Here is a 21,902-nt window from a genome sequence, read left to right as displayed (position 1 = left end):
AGCAGAGACATTACTTTGCCAACAAAGGTCCATCGAGTCAAAGCTGTGGTTTTTCCAGTAGTCAATATACAGATGTGACAGTTGGACCATAAAGAAAGCTGAGTGCCAAAAAAACTGATGCTTTTGAACTGTGGTGTTGGAGAAGATTCTTGTGAGTCCCTTGGACTGCAAAAAGATCTAACCAGTCGATCCTCAAGGAAATCAGTCCTGAATATTCACTGGAAGGATTGATGCTGAAGCTGAAACTCCAATACTTTGGCCACCTGATGGGAAGAGCTGACTCATTTGAAAAGACCCTGATGCTGGGAAAGATTGAAGGCAGGAGAAGGGACGACAGAGGATGAGATGGTTGGATGGCATCACCGACTCAATGGACATGAGTTTGAGCAAGCTCTGGGAGTTGGTGATGGACAGGGAAGCCTGGCGTGCTGCAGTCCACGAGGTTGCAAAGAGTCGGATATGACTGAGCAACTGAACTGAACTAAAGTGAACCTAAAAACTGGAGAACCTTTACTTTCAAAGGATTATACTCCTAAACCAATCCTTTAGATTGCCATGTTTGGGAATGGTATAGCACTGAAAGAGGATTTCTGAGAATTAATAAGTTGAAAAAGTTAAATATTTGGCAAGGATAGGGGAGAACAGGCAATAATGGCCTAGGAATAGACACTGTTTTTCATTTCTTTTGTCTGACACAGTAGTGCTTCATGTGAAGTAACGTTGTAAAGTAGTGCTTTATGTGTGCAGTAAATTTCAGGTAAATAAAAGTACAATCGTATCCATAGATTCTAAATACACAGTCTTATAAAGCACCGTTGCCAGTTTGGAACGCACTCCCTGTGGTTATGTTACCATTACAAACCACATTCAAGGCCACACTTGGCCAGTGGTTAATGTGAAATTCTATTGAAGCGTAAAATAGATTCCGTTATTTCCCACTTTGAAGACCTATACTTTCCATTAGTAAGAATAAAGCAATTCGGTGCCCAGGATAAGCCACCAGTCAAACTCCACTGCCTCAAAGTTTCTAACCGCAGAGTCAGCGACGCCAATGCGGATTATCACATGTTGTGCCTTAGTTGTCCCCTCATGTCTGACTCTCCTGCGACCTCACAGACTGTAGCCTCCCACCCCATGGACTGTAGCCTGTCAGGCTCCTCTGTCCTTGGGATTTTCCCAGGCTAGAATTCTGGAGTGAGTTGCCATTTCCTTCTCCAGAGGATCTTCCTGACCCAGGGCTCGAACTTGAGTCTCCTGCATTGGCAAGTGGGTTTGTTTTTACCACTGAGCCACCAGGGAAACCCGGATTATCGCTAGCCTCCTCCAAAGTCCTTAAAACGGGGTCTCGGAAGCAGTGCACCAGGGCCTCTCGTGCTGAGAGAGTTCTAGATCTTTCTACTGATAAGGGAACACTGTGGACTGATCTATGCCAGCTTCCCACCATCTGAAATACGCCTCACACACGTTCACCTTTTGAAAAGGAGACACACACACAAAAAGAGATACTTCTTGAGACAATCAAGGAAAAGTTTTTTTTCACTTATCGATATATTTTAATACTTGCACATCATTAATCATCTACATCATTCTTTCTGAAGGCTAATAAGAATTCCTCTGTATGGAGACACCAGAGTATCTTAACCATTTCCCATTGATTTATATTTAGGATTTTCTTCTCTATAAATAATGCTTCAGTGAACATGCTTTACATACCTTTGGATACTAGTCTGATGATCTCTGTAGGATGAATCCTTCTAAGTAGATTTACGAGGTTAGAGTATGAATTTTTTTTAAGAATTTTTTGATGTGGACCATTTTGAAAGTCTTTATTAAATTTGTTACAGCAATGCTTCTGTTCTACGTTTTAGCTTTTTGGCCTCAAGGTATGTGTGATCTTAGCTCCCTGGCCAGAGGTTGAACCCATACCTCCTCCACTTAAGAAAGTAAAATCTTAACCACTGGGCCACCAGGGAAGCCCCAAAATATGCATTTTTTAACTGAGGTATCATTAACATAATATAATTAGTTTCAGATGTATAACACAATGATCCAACATGTGTACAAATTGCAAAACAGTTGCCACAGTAAATCCAGTTAATGTCCATCACCACAGTTAGTTACAAAACGAGAAATTTTAAGCACAGCCTGGCTATTAGGCAACTTTTAAAGGATGATTATTAATTTTTTAGCTGTGAAGATGGCATGGAGGTCTTGCATAATAAAGACATTTTTCAGTTGAAATAAATATAATATTCAAGCAGTATGTATTCCCCCTGCTATCCAAGGGAAACTTCAGTAGATCCCATAATTCTCTGGCTACTTGTAGGTAACAGAAACTCCTAAAGTTACTTTAAGTCAAAAATACAATGATGATTCAGAAAATAAAATGTCAAGTCAGTACATTATCCATCCTTGAAGTAAGGCCAAAAAAGTAAGAAGCATCAGCTTCTGCCTTCCCCCTCTCTCCCCACCTCTTCCTGGCTGTGGTTACCTCCCCTCCAGGGTTGGAACTGCCACCTGGCTGCTAATACCATGAAAATGAAGTGGCACAGACTTCCGGGTGTCTCCCAATATCCACTAGTCCCTTCCTCTTGACAAAAAGAATCCCAATTTTAAGCTGGGCCCATAGTGACCCAGCAACAAGCTTATATTTCGAAAGATCTCTTAGAGCTGGGCATGACCCCGTGACTCGACTCTGACTAGTGACACAGAAGCAGAAAATGTTGGGTGTGCATCTTGAAAGTATCCTTAAAAGGGAGGGAGCAGACCCTGCCTCTGTCTGCCTGAACTATAATGTGATGGCTGGAGCTGCAGCAGCCCCTCTGACCCTGAGCACGAGGACCACAGTCATGAGCCTGGGCCGTGGGGCGGTGAACTAGGAGGTGTGACCGTAGCAGCTCTGTGGAGCCCCTAAACTGCCCACTTTCCTACCGACTGTACATAAGAGAGAAGCTAACTTCTACTGAGTGTCACCAGCGTTCTTTCACTCACATGCCGGCAAACTCACTCCTCACTGGGAAGCTAACTTCTACTGAGTGTCACCAGCGTTCTTTCACTTACATGCCGGCAAACTCACTCCTCACTGGGACAGAAGGCTTCGCACCCTCTGGGCCAGCAGATGCCTAGACCTGACTCTCTGACTCGCGTGGGCACTTCTGTAGGGACGCCAGGGGCTCCCCTCAAATCCTGTGCCATGGGTGATGGACCCAGCCCCTGAGACTCACTCCACAAGCTCTCCTCGGACTGTGCCCCTGAGTGGGGGTCAAGGTCCAGGCTGGCCCCCCTGCCTGCAGGGGCCACACCAGGTCCAGGCAAAGCACTCACAATCACCCCAACACATGTGGCAGTTGGGGGGCCCTGTCCCAGCTGCTCTCACTCGCCATGCCCCCAAAACATCTCACCAGATTCAGAGCCGGCCCCCCAGGCGCCCAGCTGAGGGGACACAGGGCAGCACCTGAAACCCCACTTCCTCCCAGAGTAGAGGCTGGTGCAGACTCACAGCAGAGGATTCTCCACAAATAGAGCGATGCTTTTTATACCCTCAGAGTAAGGAGGATTTTCAAGAGCTGTGAACCTCATGTTCAGACACTGCCTCTGAAATGCCCATTTTAGTCTTTCTCACAACTTATTTTTGTCACTGCTATTTGATACATCTGGGGGCTTTAGTCAAGTTTTCCAACTCAACAGCCTGTTGCAGAAACAATGAATCTTATGTGGACACAGCAGGGGAAGGAAAGGTGGGACAGATGGAGAGAGTAGCGATGAAATACATACATGGTCCCATGTAAATAGATAACCAAGGGGAAACTGCTGTATAGCACAGGGAGCTCAGCCTGGTGCTGTGTGACCACCTGATGGGGTGGGATGGGGTGGGAGGTGGGAGGGAGGTCCAAGAGGGCGGGACACATGTATACCTTTGGCTGATTCATGTTGATGGATGGCAGAAACCAACACAACATGGTAAAGCAATTATCCTCCAATTAAAAATAAATCTAAAGAAAACAATAACCCGTGTGGGGATGCACGTTGGTGGTTAACTCTAATAAAGCAAAGAGACGATTAACACAATATTTGGAAGCAAAGTTAGCCCTGGGTGGGGGTGGGTCGGGAGGAAGGCAGGGAATCTGACCCAGAAGCACACGTGGGGGCTTCAGAGGGAAAGTGCTAGATGCTCCCTGGACAGCCATTCACTTTGTTATTACAAGCTAAAAGGGACACGCATGTTTAAATGTGCATGTATTTATCGACTAATGAATGAAGACTAGTCAAGGCTATGGTTTTTCCAGTGGTTATGTATGGATGTGAGAGTTGGACTGTGAAGAAGGCTGAGCACTGAAGAATTGATGCTTTTGAACTGTGGTGTTGGAGAAGACTCTTGAGAGTCCCTTGGACTGCAAGTAGATCCAACCAGTCCATTCTAAAGGAGATCAGTCCTGGGTGTTCTTTGGAAGGAATGATGCTAAAGCTGAAACTCCAGTACTTTGGCCACCTCATGCGAAGAGTTGACTCATTGGAAAAGACCCTGATGCTGGGAGGGATTGGGACAGGAGGAGAAGGGGACGACAGAGGATGAGATGGCTGGATGGCATCACTGACTCAATGGACGTGAGTCTGAGTGAACTCTGGGAGATGGTGATGGACAGGGAGGCCTGGCAGGCGATTCATGGGGTCGCAAAGAGTCGGACACAACTGAGTGACTGAACTGAACTGAACTGAATGAATTTAAAAGGCAGCAGCAGGCACAGCGTAACATGTAAACTCCACAGCAAATGATCTGGACGTGAGCCTGCAATTGGTAACAAGGCTATGAACATGATACAAAGTGCAGCAAGCCGGTCAAAGTATGACCCTTCCATTGGTGGCCTCGGAGGCGTGCGTGTCACCGCTGACCTCAGTGGTGGAGGTCAGTGCTGTGGCAGTGACAGATGAGAGCAAACAGGTCACAGCTGCTGTCTGCGACCCCGGAGCCACCCGAGGGGAGAAAGTCTCCAGGCTCCGCAAGCTGGAAAGGAGTCTGGGCCATCTGCTCAGCCCCCCGGCTCTGGCTGTCCCCAACACCGTCCACACTGAGGAACATTCGGTCAAGACTCCTGAGCTCTCTCTGCATGACTTTTGTAATTGCCAAAGCGACTTTCTGATTATGATCTGGTTTCTGGGAGCTCCTTGAAGGGCAAAGAAGGTACTGATCACAGAGATTGTCCTGTTACTATTGCTAAGGTGACGCCAGCTCTCTAACCATCAACGAGGGCAGCTTATCTCACCTGATCCTCACAGTCAAGTTAATCTGACTGAGAGGCAGCAGAGGAGGGAGCTCAGAGCAACCCGCTCCAAGATCCAAATCCTACTCGCTTCACCCCTTAAAAGCTGGCATCGTGAGCGATTCACAGAACCTCTTTGGGCCTCAGTCTCCTCACCTGTAAAGTGGGGATAACGGTAGTACCCACCTCCTGGGGTTGCTGTGGAGACCCCATGAGTTAATGGTCCTGAGCCACTGAGACGGCAGACGTCACAGAGCGAGCACAATAGAAATGTTTGCTATGACTCCCAGCTTACAGACCGAACACCAGAGGCTCAGGGGCTAAGGTAACTTGCTTAAACCCCATACCTGGAAGCTAGTCGAACTCAAGTACATTAGGCTTCAGACCCCACGTGCTTAACCACCAGGCCTCTTACCAACCACCAAGACAGTTAGTCGTCAAGGTTATCGAACCTCCGTGCCTTGGCGTGTTGGTGAAATGACTTACTCAGGCCTGATGACTCCACCGCAGGCTGACGAAGACCAAACCCTGGGCTTCCGGAACAGAGAACCCGACTCCCCAGATGAGCCCCGGGTCAGCCGAGCGGCAAGCCACCTTCTCTTGGACCATCATCCCAGCAGAGCAGACAGCTGTGTCCCTACCCACCCCCGACTGAACTCGGAACCACTCAGAGGGAGACATTGGCCTCCAGTTCTCCATTTCTAGGAAGATGGCAATTAGCAGATACAAAATATAAGTTCTTCTGTGACCCCAGATGGGTTCTGCCTTGAGCTGGTTAAAAGGCAGCAAGCTTTCCTTCAAGACCTTTCTAACCCAAAGCTCAGATATAACCACTCCTGTGAAGGGCAAGGAGATGGACTCTGGCCGGAGGGTCACCTTGGGAGACTTGTCATCAGGCCTGGAGACAAATGCAAGGATGCAGGACCCCTGCTAACACCCCATGACCTTGAGGAGGGCCGACCTCTCTGCACCGGCGTCCCCACGCAGGAAGCAGAAAAGTTAGACCAGACAACCTGTGAGTTCCCTTCCATTCTTTGATCTTTATATCCATATTTTAACTTGGAGCTAAATTTCATTTTGAGTTGACCGCATTCAAAAACAACTCAAAATAACTCTCACTTCAAGGCGATACAGGCTGCTTTCTTTCCAGAATGCGTAAAGGGCAGGCAGGGCGAGTGCTATTTGCAGTTGCGAAGGGGAAAAGGTGCTTTCAAAGCTCCTACACGAGCTGCTGGGACCAAGAGAGGGAAACACCTATTAGCCTGGTAAGCACACGTCACGTGAAACGGGCCTTAAAAGCTTTTCTCCCTGAGAAGAGTAAGCAGTAAACCGGGCCTATTGCTGGTTCATACCCATCAACCCCAGAGTACACTTTGCACATGTGTGTGCCTGTGTGTGCACATGCTCACAACAGACTGTGGGTTTTTTTAGAAAGGTAAATACTGAAGAAGTACTGTAACCCTTCCAAAAAAGACAACGTTCATTACAGGGATCGTCTCATAATGATGTGGATAACTTAGAGACACTAGCCTGATCCATAATCTTACCTTTGGCCTCATACGGACAAAGTGTTTGGCTATGAAATCCACAACGCAAATTAACTTCTGAAAAAAGACTGCACAGAAGAAATAAGCTGAAAAAGTAAGTAATGGGGACTTCCAGTGGCTAAAGACTCCACAATTTCAATGGAGGGGGGCCTGGGTTCCACCCCTGGTCAGGGAACTAGATTCCACGTGCCACAAATAAAGAGTTCACAAGCTGCAACCAAGACCCAGTACAGCCAAATAAATAAATATGCTTTTAAAAGTAAGTAGTGAACCACCCCATTGGACTAACAGGAGACACTGATTGACACCTAAAATTATTTTGTCTGCAGCATGTATAAAGTGCAACTATAATACTGACGGGTTTTCTCTTCCAAACAACACTGTCGCTTTTATTTTTAGCCTTTAAAGCTATTTTACAATTCATCAATTCAGTAAAAATTAGTTTCATCAGAAATATCTGTCCAGAAGCCCAACTCATGAAACACTGCCGACTATAGACAATACATCACTCCACTCATTTTTAAAAGATCTCATAATCTTTGTAGCAGGACCTTTCTTAATGGCCTGATGGTGCTGAACCCTCCATCAGACTTTGCTGCATTATATGTGGTACACGGGCACTCTGATAGGAGGGAAAAAGAAAAGACAAACGATCCAGGAAGCTGAGGTATGTCACATGTAATGACCAGGCTATTACTCTGAATGATAATGCCAGGCTTGTGCTGAGCACTTTGCCTAATTAGACTTCACACAAGGGGGAAAACACTTTAATATTTAACGAGTGTAATGGTGTAATCAATGTACACAAATCAGGCTTGATAAGGAATACTGCTTATTAAAGAGCAAGACAGATGGCTGCAGGAGAGGTACCATCATTCAAGGCAAAACTTCATAGTCTCTCACAGGGGGCACCAGGCACACACTTTCCAATCACCACTGCACCCCGGCCACACCATGCATTTTTCAGCCTGCCCGCTTGCTCAGTGGACTACAGATACACCCACATCATAGATGTGAGGAAATCACTTGGTTGAAACAAGTCAGCTCTGCCATTTCTCAAAGCGTCTTAACCACTCTGACTGCTGTCAAAATCCCCATGAGTCAAGATCTCCAACGTCTCTCTTATAATCACTTCAGCGAGATAATTAGTCCTCCTTTTTATTACCTTCAAGAACACTTAATGTGCTGGAAGCCTTCCTGACTCTATAAAATCCAGCCAGCCTGCCGCAAGATTATGAATGCATAATTGGTTTATAGGTAGCTTGCAAGAAAACACCAAGATAGCAAACAGTATGTGGGAACAGAGTTAGAGACAGCACGCTTAAAAACAGCATGTGATACTAAAAAGGATTTTGAAGGGCGGGTCATCTGTTTGGTTTCTCCAAGGTCAGCTTTACACGCACATGCAAGGATCCTGGAAGGTAACTTGTCCTGTTTGTGAACACAGTTTCTTCCCAGCCCTGTGGATTTCAAGTTGATGTCTCTGTTCATTTCATGTGTGTTTGCACAGAACCTTCCTTCCGTTGTCTACACACTGAGCCACGCTGCTCGCAGGGCATCAAACAACAACTGCATGAACTGCAGTCCCCATGCTCCAAGGGCCTGCAGTCTTATCCAAAAAGGACACAAGGCCGCTGCTGCATCAGGCCTGGTGCCGCGGGGGTGCCTTGCCTGGACGCAGGAGCTACAGTGCCAAACAGGCTTTCATGAAAATGCTGGGTCTCCCTGCCACGTCACCTGTCCTGCCACGGCATCTGGTCTACCTGAATCTTGGTTCTTCCTGTATTTTCATAGAAGTTTCAAAAATTTCCACAAATAAAGTGCTTCCGATACTACTGAGTACCTAAGTAGATTTCTTCCTCAGCTTCTGCTGCTTCTGCACTCACGGTGGGGGAAAAATGGGCCTCAATTTAATTTAAAAACTATTATTCAACCTGATGTAGCTTCAGTGACACCCATATTTGCATTTTATTCCTCTTTGGCATAAACAATCCGATTTTTGATTTGTGTCCATAAACAAACTCATCCAGAACTATTCTTACCAAGTGTTTCCAGAAAGACCATGCGTTTCAAGTGCAGAGGACAGAGGGTTTCAAATTTTAAACCTCTCGCTGGATGTGTACAGAATGGCTCCGGATGAAGCTGGAATCATTCAGTCAATTCGATTCATGAAGTGTATGGCCATCATTCCCACTTCTGATGCTGTAAAATCAACAGGAAATAAAAACGAGTCCTGTTGATCTTGAAGCAGGCACTGAGAGCTCACCATCCCAGGGATGATGTTCCACGTGTCACTCAGCCGCAGCTTGACAGTATATCCCATCTTCGTATTTCACGCAACTGTGGGCTCCTTGAGGTCAGAAACCCTTGTCTTCTTACCTACGTATATCTCTAGCACCGAGAACAGTGCCAGGCACTCAAAAGGAGCTCCCTAACCAAATTCAGGAAAACCTGAGAGTTGTACAGGTGTCATCACTGTCAGGGCACCTAAAACTACCTGCCAGCCGGCCTGGTGCCCAAGGAGACTGCACGGCCGGCCCATAGCGACCAGCAAGATGGAGACAAGCAACCTGGGCTCCATTCTCGACAGTGTCATTCCACTTAGCACCTGGCTCATCTTAGACAAGCCCTCGCTGGGCTTCTTTCTGTTCTGAAAACCAGGAGATAGTCCAAATGATCTCAAATGTGCTCTTATTTCTGCAAAATACTGTTGGTCTAACTGATCTGAGAGATAACATTTCTCTTGATGTATGCTTGCTAAGCGGTGGTCCCCCCCAAAAAAACTTCCAACTCCAAAAAGTCACTGATAAGACCGTTAAATGAAGTCGACAAATCCTCCAGAATCCAAGTGCTCCCTTCAGATGCACGGTTTTGCCATTTCAAAGATTTTTAGTTCGCGTAGACAGACTGGTGCCAGGCATTATTCTCATAGTGGATGGCTAGACTTTAGTCAAAGCTAGCTGGCTAGCTTTAGTCAAAGCCTCTCCATTCATTCTCTGACTCTCATTCCTAAGTGATTTAAGAGTTGCAATTATGCCTGTCCACCTCACACTGGCATTACATTTGCCCCCCTCGCAAATAACGAAACGGTCACGAAATCACTTACAGAGACCAGGGAAGAGAGTTTCTAAAAGCTGGTGCCTCCCACACACCTCCACCCCAGGCAGCACCCTCCCCACAGACCCAACCATCACTTCCCTGTGCTTTCAGGCGAGCAGACGCGTCTAGATCCTGCATCTCCTCCCACCTCCCCAGCATTTCTATCAGAACATGCTACTCGTGCTCGGCATAAAGGCCCTGAGGAGGCTAATGACAGCCCAGGCAATGGTCCAGACTCACTGTTGGAGGAAGAGAAAAAGGTGATTCCAGGGAAGCTGGATAAATTCTCCTGTATACCCAAGGATAGTCATAGAAAAACACACTCAGGATTTTTTTTTTACATCAGCAAATAATACCCTCTATACAAAGAAAACTCGTTTTTGAGACAACCCAAGGCCCAAGATGTGGGATCGGCTCACATGATCCAAGGGAGGAGCTAGTTGTAAGCCTGGGTTCTGGCTTCAGCCTCGAATCTGACTGATGGAGCCGTTCACAGTCCACCCACTTCACTGCTTTGATTCAAATGGCCCCTGAGTCTCCATGATCAAATTCCTACTTCAGGGATTAAGAACCTGCTCATGGTCACAGAGTCAGTCACCTGGGGAATCCTCTCTCTGTCAATCTAGAGTCCTTCTGAAGCAAGCTGTGTACACAGGGCTTCCCCGGTGGCGCTCGTGGTAAAAAACACGCCTCCCAATGCAGGAGACCTAAAAGACCTGGGCTAGAACCCTGGATCTGGAAGATCTCCTGGAGGAGGGGATGGCAACCCACTCCAGTATTCTCACCTGCAGAATCCCACAGACAGAGGAGCCTGGCAGGCTACAGTCCATGGGGTCACAGTGAGTCGGACACGATTGAAGTGACTTCGCATGCCATGAGGAGGAGAGAAACAAAACAAAGAAAAACTCTGTAAATTGAGCTCTCTCTCATCATTCTGGCCCAGAAACCTATGGGCCACAAGTTCAGTGAAAAGACATAAAATTCAGTTCAGTTCAGTTGCTCAGTCGTGTCCGACTCTTTGTGACCCCATGGACTGCAGCACGCCAGGCTTCCCTGTCCATCACCAACTCCAGAAGTTTGCCCAAATTCATGTCCATTGAGTCAGTGATGCCATCCAACCATCTGTCATCCCCTTCTCCTCCCACCTTCAGTCCTTCCCAGCATCAAGGAAGGACTCTCCCAACCAAAGAACACGCTTCAGATGCAAGAGTTTGCATGTCACAGGTACATCCAAAGAAATACCCCCCCAAACACTTCTCCTCTGCTGGCTTCTCATCACATAGGCACACATGTGTGCTCAGTTGCTCAGTTGTGTGCAACTCTTTGTGACCCCATGGACTGTTGCCCACCAGGCTCCTCTGTCCATGAGATTTCCCAGGCAAAAATACTGCAGTGGGCTGCCATTTCTTCCTCCAGGGGATCTTCCCGAGCTAGGGATTGAACCCATGTCTCCTGAGTCTCTTGTATTGGCAGGTGGATTCTTTACCACTGAGCCACCTGGGAAGCCCCTTATGTAGCCACACACATCTGTAAATAAATCTCACTTTTACACACAGAAGACAGCCAAAGATACCCTGGGTATTTTGAGTGATTTATGTCTATGATGTCTGAAAAGTATTTATTTTCTACCCATCCGTATGTAGAGTAGATAGGAAACAAGATAGGGCCTGCTACTATCCTTTGGGCAGCTCGTTGAAATAGCCAAGAGACACTAGCCATTCTTTCCATTTTTTAAATATTTACTTACTTGGCTGCATTGGGTCTTAGTTGCTTCACGTGGGATCTTTCACTGCAGGGCATGGACTCCAGGTGTGTTGCAAGGGCTCGGGTAATTGTGGCGCATGGGCTTAGCTGTTCCTTGGCACATGGGATCTTAGTTACCCAACCTCGATCAAACCGGCGTCCCCTGCATTGCAAGGCGGATTCTTAACCACTGGACCCCTAGGGAAGTCCCTAGGCGTTCCTTCTTTAACAACAAGACCCAGTCATGGTCTTGCCCCTCTTGGCCTAAGACCGTGACCTACATGGAGACATCGAGGGCAGTTTCACGGGGTCAGAGTCTACCCCCAGGCACCTTACCGTTGGGACATGTACACAGTGGAGAATCAGGACACACTGGGTTAGAATCCCCTAGAACTTTAGACAAGAGTGCAACAGGCCCCGGGTGGACGCAGGAGCTCCTGGCCCCCGTCTTCCCTCCCGCCTTCCTCCCCGAGCAGCTCTGTACTCACAGCAGCTGACACCACCACATCTCCACCACGTGCCAAGTAGTCTACCAACATTGTCTAAATCCATCTGCCAGCTGGCCAATATTATCTTCATTTTACAGATGAGAAAACTGAGACCTAGAGAAATGCAGTGACTTGCCCAGGAGCACAGTTAAGAAAGGGTGGAGTATGAACCTGGATGAATGGGCTCCAAGGCCCAGGTCCACCCCCAAGGTGCTGCCTCATCGCTCAGCCTACTTTCTCCCAGACATTGTCGCTTACCAGTGAGTGTGTGTGTGTGTGCGTGTGTGTGTGTGTGTGTGCACACTCACTCAGTCACGTCTGACTCCCTGTGACCCCATGGACTGTAGCCCGCCAACCTCCTCTGTCCATGGGACTCTCCAGGCAGGGATACTGGAGTGGGTTGCCATTTCCCTCTCCAGGGGATCTTCCCGACCCAGGGACTGAACCCACATCTCTTGGGTCTCACTTACTACAGCGATCAGGAAACATCCATTCCACTCAGCTCTCCAAGAACCTCGGGAACCAATCTGGATTTCATGAGCAGGATTCCTCTGCTCCCCACAAAGCTAACCTTCTGTAGCTTTTTTAAAGTCTGCTTGTTTGTTTCAATACACGCTATTAATTCTATTAAATGGGCTTTTGAAAACTACAGTAGCTTGCTTTAAACAAACGGTTCCCTGATTCAGTACCTTTTTAAACCTTCTTTGCATTTTTTTTAAACCCTGAATCAAGCTTCTCTTGCACCTGGGCAGGTTCTGTTTGCTTATCCACAGAAGCGCTGGTTTATGACCATGTGCCAATGCAGGACAAATGAGTCAGGGCTCCTGCTCCCTGGCTGAGGTGCCGTTCCCAGACTGTAATGATTTTGTGAAGCCTGCATTCCATCCTTACCACACATGGCATCTACCCCGGGACACCAAACAAGGCGGCCCATTATCATAAAACCACTGGGAACATCTCCCCGAAAACACCCCCAACCTGACAACACAGCCCACGCTACAGAAACACCAGGAGGACCCTGACCGGCGCCCCTTGAGCCTGGCACCCTGCCTCACCAGGAACAGATCTGGGTGTGTTTAACCGAATCCCCAACTGGAATAAGCAAAGGCTTATTCTCTTGTTATACCAGTGAGCCCTTGAAGGCCTGGAGTGGAAACTGGCAACAACTAATCATTCTGACTTGGCTGTTTGCTGGGAGAGGCTGCGGTGCTCCTGGAAAAACCCTGCAGAGGGAGGCCAGGGAGCTGGGAGTCTGTAGCCGGCCCTGCAGCACAGAGGGGGCAGTCTGGGGGGGCTGCAGGCCACTCCTCGCGCCTCTGCACAGCCGCCGGCCCGCACATCTGAGCCGCCTGACCACCCTCGTGACCCTGAAAACAAGCTGCTCACGTTTCTGCCTCCCCTTCACCCAGATCCCAGACCCCTTCCACTGAGCCACTCTCAAATTCAGATGTGGCTTGTTCCAATTTTCCTGAGACCCCAGTTCTTGGCTGCTCCTCCAAAAGACCCTTATCCTCATCCCTGGACCCCTAGTCGCCTATCCTGGGCTCCAAGCCGCCCTGGATCCCTGGAATTCATCCTCCTCAGGGCTCCTGGGTAGCAACCCCACATGGCAGAAGCCCTACACGGGACCAGCTCACAGGTCACTAGGTGCCCGGTCTGTCCCAGCCCCACAAGGAGAGCCAGAAGGAAGATTCTGAGTCATTCGACCTGGGATGCTAAGCATCTTTATCTCTACCACCCCCCATAATGGGGGGATGGGAGGAGAAGAGACAGGTGGGAAAGGCAAAGAGGCAGGCACCACTGTGGGTCAGGACTACCCACTTCTAGGGGTCTCATGCCTTCCCCATGCATCTCATTTAATTTCTGCAACAGCCAACAGAGTACTATCATTCCCCATTATGATATATACACACATACACACATAGGTTCCTCATCACGTACACACATACACACATACATTCCCCATCATGTACATACACACATACATACATTCCCCATCACGTACATACATACATATACACATTCCCCATTATGTACATGCATACATACATTCCCCATCACGTACATACGTACATATGTACATTCCGTTATGTACATACATACATACATTCCCCATTGTGTACATGCATGCATACATACATTGTCCATTGTATACATCCATCCATCCATCCATTCTTCATTATGTACATACATGCATGCATATATACCTTCCCCATTATGTACATACATACATACATACATTTCCCATTATGTACATACATACATTCCCCATTGTGTACATACATGCATACAGACATACATTCCCCATTATGTACATACACACATACATACATTCCCCGTTATGTACATACATTCATACATACATACATACATTCTCCATTATGTACATACACACATACAAGAAACTAAGCTTCAGACATGTCCACCGATGGGACCCAGACCCCTGGTCAGTGAGCAACACAGCTGAGATCCAACCCCAGCAGCGCCCCCCCACCGAAAGGCCTGGCGCTTTCCTCTGCCCTGCAGCCTTCCACACCTTTGCCGTCTCTTCGGTGTCTGGCAGAGCACCTTCAGAAAAGAGGTGAGAAGTTTCTGTTAAGTGAATGCATGAGTGGTTGACTGCAGCCTTCACACCTGAATACTCTGCCACCCACACGCTGGATTTTATCCCTACACCCCGCTCACACCACGCCTACGAAGCGCCTTGTTAAGACGCTGAATGTTGTGCAGAACCAAGTTGTGCCGCGCTGCGTTGTGTTTCAAGCTACTAGGAAAAGCCACATAAAAGGATCCACAAATAAAAAGCGCTGAAGCAGACCTGCGGATAACAGTTTATTTATCATCTTGCTCCATCGGGTCTAGAAAAGGATACAAACACAAGAATCTAAGGAAAATCAATGTTTTCACATTTTGCTAACCCTCAGGACACAAAGACGTTTTCTGAGCTACCAATTCAAGGAGTACTGATGCTGGAAAAGAGCACAGAGTGGGAGACATGGACCCACGGCCCAGGCCGCCACCTGAGCTGCCCTTGGGCAGGTAACTCGCCTCTCTACATCCTGGTTCTCTCATCTGCAAAATGCAGATAATAAGAGTGTGTCTTTCGAAGGTTGCTGTGCTGGCAAAATGAGTAACTCCTGGCCCGCATTTAGGAGAGAGGCTGCCACGTGGTTAAGGGCTCTGTGTGAGACATTTTTGTCATATGAAGAGAAGAACTATAATGGAAATGCAGCAAGAAATCGGAAATGAATGAATCACTTGCTTCTGCACACATTATTAAAAGCACTAAGCTCACCTGAATCCTCTGTTCCAGATGCTGTGCCTACCCACATGCTCTACCCTGAAAGCAATGCTATCAGGAATAAATAATAGCAACCACCAGCATTAGCGATGGTACATCTCTCATCAACCAGGTGCTGGCACTGTTCTAACTGCTTGAACAGGTGTAAGCCTCTCACTCAGTTGTGCAGCCTGTGCCCCCAAAAGAGTGCCCCGCAGGAGGGGAGCAGGCTGAGGTCACACTCTGTTTCCCACACTGTGCAACCTGGCACGGATGCTCCAGCTCAGAGGGCATCTTCTGGAATGGCAGCAGCCTGTTCACAGATGTCAGTGGACACACAACTGAAGCAAGTTTCTAAAGGGCGGGAGACAGAAGCAGAAGGTCACCTTTGCGAGTACCCAGCACCTAGGTCAAAGGCCGTCACCTTAGTAAGTTCATTAACGGAGTAGATGCGGATTTCCCCCAAGCACCAGGGTGTTGTGCTCTGCTCAGTCCCTCAGGTATGTCCGACTCTTTGCAGCCCACCAGATTCCTCTGTCCATGGGATTTCCCAGGCAAGAGTACTGGAGTGAGTTGCCATTTCGTCCTCCAGGGGATCTTCCCGACCCAGGGATTGAACCTGCATCTCTTGCATCTCCTGCACTGGCGGGCGGGTTCTTTTGAATGGCCGCTAATATCAAGTTGAACGGCGTGTGCCCACGTGCCTCGGTGTCCAGTGTAAACAGACAGCTCCCATCCCCCTCCTCCCTGTTTCCCGCTTCCCTCTTCCTCCATCAACTCAAATATCCCTGGGTGTGGAAAGGAAACAAAGGATCAGACACGACCCCGGGATAACCAGACGTTATGTTTCCCACTATCTGAAAACAGCGACTAAAATGATCTGTGCAGCAAAGCAAAGTGCCACTACGTCACAAGATCCAAACAAACTTTTCTTTGCCAACTCTAGCGGTGCTGTTTCCGTGCACCCAGCACCACCCAGGCGCAACTTCCTAAAAAAAGACTCCCAGGTGTAAACAGGCGGCTCCTCCCACCCTGGGGAGGAGTGGGAGGAGCTGACCCATCTTGGTCAACTCCGGGGCTCCAGACCAAACGCAAACGCTCTGCACACGGCTCTACACACACGTCGCTGTGGCTGAGCCTCAGAGGCCTTCTTGGGGGAAGGGGGGGCGTGAATATGGGGAACCCTCACTGCTGGATGTCTGAGGGCCACCGCAGCACTTGCCCAGCTGCAGAGAAGAGCTGTTGTGCAAACAGGATCTGTGTGACTCTGTGACGTGCTCAGAATCCTAAACACAACCCCCAGACGTTAGCTTACTCGTGGGGAAGGGATAATAAGAATGATCTACGACCTTCACGAAGCAGTTATTCCTCTTCCCCAGTTCTTAGTAATGATCTAGACTTTGACAGAAAGGCAGCAAAGACCAGACTGCCTGGTTTTAAAGGGTTGCCACGTGACATGTATCCAGACACACTGCAATTCAAAAAGATACATGCACCCTTCTGTTCATAGCAACACTATTCCCGATAGCCAAGACACAGAAGCGACCTAAGTGTCCATCGACAGATGAATGGATAATGAAGATGTGGTACATATATATACACATGGGAATACTACTCCGCCATAAAAAAGAAGGAAATAATGACATATGCAGCAACAAAGATGGAACAAGAGATTATCACACCAAGTGAAATAAGTCAGAAAGACAAATACCATATAATATCACTTATAAGTGGAATCTAAAATAGGACACAAATGAACGTATGTCTAAGAAACAGAAGCAGACTCACGGACGTAGAGAACAGCCTTGGTGGTTGCCAAGGGGGTGGGGGCTGGGGGAGGGTGGAGTGGGAGGCTGGGGTCAGCAGATCTAGGCTTTTATGCAGACAATAAGGTCCTACTGGATAGCAGGGGAACTATAGTCAGTAGCCTATGATAAACCATAATGGAAAACAATATAAAAAGAATATATATCCCACTCGCCCTGCTACAGAGCAGAAATTAACACGTCCAGTAAAAAAACTGAAAAATAAAAAAGTTCCATCATGTGAAAATCAGAATCAGAAGTCTGCTGACTTTTCTGAACTGAGAAGAAACCCCTCGATAAGATTTGGGGCCTGCAACGCACTGAACTCTTCTGTAACTGTTGTTAGTTTTACTTCACCCATTACTGGTATTTAGTTTGTCACTGTAATTGTAATTTTACTAAAAAGTTGAAAGCACAATATTTGCTTTTTCTCTCACAAACAATATGTCAATATTTTCGGTCATCATGTTTGCTTACATACCTTGTCAGTGTTTTTTTCTACCAAATAGCAAATTCCATCTGACAAATAAAAACACCAACACACCTTCAAATCGTCCAATAGTGTCAAGCCTGAGTAGCTTCATTCAGGAAATAAGAGGGCTTGTCAAAAATTCCCAGAAGAAAAATGCTTTTCAATGGTACATTCCTAGAATATAATAAAACATAGTTTCATGTGTGAAATTTCATGTGGCCACCTTTTTAAAAAAAGACACTTACAGCTTCTGCTGGCCAAATAAATTCCTTGAGAAGCAAGTTATTAGTGCTCCAAGTACCAACTGAGGAAACAAAGCAGTATTAAGCACATTAAAATATAAAAATAAGCTCAACCAAAAACATACTCTCCCTAAACTCTGAAAATACTAGGCCAAATGCATAGATTTGAATTTTTAGACAGTTTTTAAAATCATATATTGGAATATAAGGATATACAAAGCAAAAATCCCAATTCTTAAATCTCCTTTAAACCTTTAACTTAAAACTTATTCTAAAAGGGTACCGAATCTGACATTTAAGACCACCTGCACAGACTTTTTAGGCCTTCAGTAATGCTTCTCACACAAGGTTGTCCTTTTCCATGTGGAGAACCCAAGAAGTTCAGTTCCTTTGCTATTGATACATTACAGCAGGGGTCCCCAACTCCAGGATCGAGTGCCTGAAGATCTGAGGTGGAGCGGATGTAATCAGAATAGAAATAAAGAGCACAATAAACGTAATCCGCTTGAATCATTCCAAAACCATCCCCTGCCCACCCCTCAGTCTGTGGAAAAATTGTTTCCCACTGAATCAGTCTCTGGTGTCAAAAAGGTTGGGGACCGCTGCATTAAAGGACAGAATAATGGCAAAGAACAGCCTGGCTGATACACTATGCAGAGGGGGCCCCTAGTGGTGGAGCCGCTGCTCTGACTCGGCTTTGCAGTTTTTCCAAGACTGCTTCACCACCAGGGCAAATCGATAGGTAATAAAGTCTACCTCAGCTGCCTTCCATAATAACCTCTATTAGCCCGAATATACAGTCGAGCCATCATTTAGAATCCCGAGGTGCTTTCACTAGGGAAAAAAAAAATGTGACTTGAAGAATAACTTCATTACATCCTGTCCTTCAAATCCACAAATATTTATGAAGCCCCACCTTGCCAGGCCCAAGCTGGCCTGGAGACACACGCTAAGAGCGAGAGCCAGCACCGGGCACTTTCCCGTGCTTTCTTTCCAACGTGACACCATCACACCAGGGACAGAGCTGGAGCGCCATGAAGACTAGGAAGGACAACTCATCCACCTGTGACCTCAGGATGAAATCTCCTAACAGGAAAAACCTGTGACCTCATGATGAAATCTCCTAACAGGAAAAACCTGTGACCTCAGGATGAAATCTCCTAACAGGAAAAACCTGCAGTATCGCCCACCCCCACTGTTTCCAAACACCCAGACAGGGCGGCATCTGAGGTTCTTCAATCAAGGGCACTTGAATGAATGGATGGGAAGGAAGGTGGCAAGGCAGAAGGAAGTTTAAATGAAAAACAACTACACTGAAACATGCCAGACCTAGGGGTTCCTAGAAGTCAAGGAAGACAAGAGACAACCTTTCCAGAGCATTTACTGTGCTCCTGACGCCAGGGGTAAGTCCCTAAGTGTTATTTCCTTTTCCCTAACAGCTTCATAAAGTGAGGGATATTACTGGCTTTTAACAAAGTGGAAACCAAGGCTGTGAGCTTACCCAAGGTCATACAGTTAACAAAGGGCAGGCTGCTTGGAGACCAGAAGTCTGAGATGGCAAAGCCAAAGTTCCCATCACTTCAGTTTTATCTGGTGAATCCAAAAGCTGGAGATTTTGCTTTGAAGTTCATTAATACAGTTTGCAGTTTGGAACACAAAGATGAACAGAATTAAAGCATTTCAATACCATACACTTTAGAGCACATACAGGATGGAAAGAACCATCACATATTTCAAACGTTATGGCCCATCTCTGGTTTTCCAGGAACCGACCTTCTCTGGAAGCACAACAGGCCACCTCACATCCTATTATGCACCGATTCAATGGACGTGAACTTGGGCGAACTCCGGGAGACACTGAAGGACAAGGAGGCTGGCCTGCTGCTGTCCACGGGATCTCAAGAGAGTCGGACACGACTTAGACCCTGAACAATACCACACGTGTTCAAATCCGCTTCTAAAACTAAAGCTTCACGTTCTCGCTTTATGCTTCTATATCCAAGTTTGAAAGACTTTTCTTCTTCCAATTAGCAACATGACGGCGCTGCGCACGGCTTGTTCATAACGTTCATTGTGGCCAGTAACGCGACGGTAATTATGACTTTCTGGAATGAAAATGTGAACAAAATACAAGAAATCCGGCACAACTGAATTTCAATTTCTAGTTAAAAAAAAAGACGTGAAAGAACAGCTAATTATCTTTATTATCTAGACTTCTCCAATGACATTAAGTAAAAACCACTCCGAGGCTTTGAAATCAGAATAAAAGTGGAGTTTGCGAAATACCCCTCTATCATGAATTGGTGCTTCCCAGGGCTCGCCGTCTCGGCTTGCACGCCGCTGTTCTGCCGCCTCCTCTCCCGTCCCTTCGCTCATCGATGAAAAGATAACTTCAAAGTCCCCGACGCCCGTGCAGGTGCAGGAAGCGCCGCGAAAACAACAACTTTGGGAGTCTTTGTAGCGCCTTCCTCACCCACCCCCGCCCTCCGCCCCACCCCAGACCAGTGCCCTCGAGTGACCTCCGCCCCACCCCAGACCAGTGCCCTCCACGGGCCGCACACGGCACTTCCTCCCAGCACCCCGGATCGCGGCGACCCTCGCGCACGATCGCCCCCAGCCCAGGTCCCAGGCCAGAGGGCCGGCTGCCACCAGCCGCCAAGGCGCGCCCCCCCGCGCCCTCTCCATCCCAGCGAAGACGACTCGGCGCGGAGCAGCAAAGCGGTCACGCGGGCACGTGCAGAGGCTACTTTTAAAGTGGGTGTTCGAGAAAGTCATTAAACAGCTAAATGCCGCCGCCGGAGGCTGGTGAAGCCAAAGGGACCCGGCGCGGCCGCGCCCCGACCCCTCCCGGGAAGCCTCGCCGGCGACCCCGCGCGCCCACCTGCGGGCGCGGCGCCTTGCGATCGCAGCAGCCCTCGCCCCTCTCCCCTCCCTCCCCTCCCTGCGGCGCGACCCCCCTGCGCGCAGCCCTGCCCTCCGCGAGCCCCCCGGGGATGGCGAGCCGGAGGGCGCCGGGACGCCCCCGCGGCGCCGGCGCCGGGCCCGGGACTCACTGCGGGGCGCTGCCAGCGGCTCCCAGCGCCGGTCGCTCCTCCTGCGCGGCGCCGCGGGCTCGGCTCCACCTCCCGCTCCGGCGGCCGCCGAGCCTCCGGGGACCCGCGGGCGGGGAGCGCAGGGCCGCCGCCAAGCCCGGAGCCGGGGCTGGGGCTGGGGCTGGGGGGGCGGCGAGCCACGGGCGGGGCGGGGGGCGCGCCGGCCCGAGCGGGTCCCCGCGCGCCGGGCGCGCCTGAGACCACCCCGCAGGTGGCGGATCCGCGCGCGCCCGAGGCCCGAGAAGTTGCGGGAGGGGCGAGGACGAGGCGGCAGCCGGGCTCCGGCCGAGAGAGAGAGGGTCGGTATCTCCTCGGCGAGGGTGGTCCTTCCTCTTTCCGGACCCCCTCCCTCCCAACGGTCTGGCCCCTCGCGGCTCTGGGCGGCCCTCCCAGCCCTGGGCCGACTCACTCACCAAAACTTTGCAGACGGCGCTGGGGAGAATTAATCCCGGAGTCGCCGTCTACGCGGCCCTGGGGGGTTAGGACGCCCGCCGGGGAGAGACCGTGTACTCGCCGCGCGCGAAGGTCGGAAAGCGGTGAGCCCCGAGCCCCGCCGCTGCGGGGAGTGAGGTCTGCAGGGACCCCTGACGGCCGCTGGGGGGCCGCGGAGGGAAGTGGCGGGGCGGAGTGGAAAGCAGGCAGGAGAGTGTTGAGAACGCCCCCGACGCACACACATGCCTTCGGGGCCACGGGTGCCCTGGACTTGTAGGTTTTCTGCGTGAGGCGGAGTTTGGGGGTATCTTGAACCCCGGTACAATGATGGAGACTCGGGAAGGCCAGTGTCCTGCTGGAGAAGGCCGCCTCTCCACCTGCCATCCCGTCTGCAGAGGCCTCGCGGCTGCGCCAAGGCAGGACCAGAGCTAAAACGCAGCCCTC

The 21,902-nt window shown here is 49.0% G+C and overlaps 1 protein-coding gene across 2 annotated transcripts in view; it reads right to left on the bottom strand.

The window, feature by feature from the left end:
• Nucleotides 1-21,528, bottom strand: part of CSGALNACT1 (chondroitin sulfate N-acetylgalactosaminyltransferase 1) — a 337,768-nt gene extending 316,240 nt beyond the window's left edge. Inside the window, exon 1 of one of the 2 annotated variants that reach the window (XM_061404634.1) lies at nt 21,440-21,528. The gene's annotated coding sequence lies outside the window, so the exon portion shown is untranslated. Of the gene's footprint in view, nt 1-20,987; nt 21,013-21,439 lie in introns of those variants that run through there. The other variant, XM_061404638.1, reaches the window with a different exon arrangement.
• Nucleotides 21,529-21,902: the final 374 nt, after the last annotated feature.

The sequence above is a fragment of the Bos javanicus genome, chromosome 27, assembly GCF_032452875.1.
Source record: "Bos javanicus breed banteng chromosome 27, ARS-OSU_banteng_1.0, whole genome shotgun sequence".
NCBI lineage: Eukaryota > Metazoa > Chordata > Mammalia > Artiodactyla > Bovidae > Bos > Bos javanicus.
This window is presented reverse-complemented; position numbering and strand designations above follow the sequence as displayed.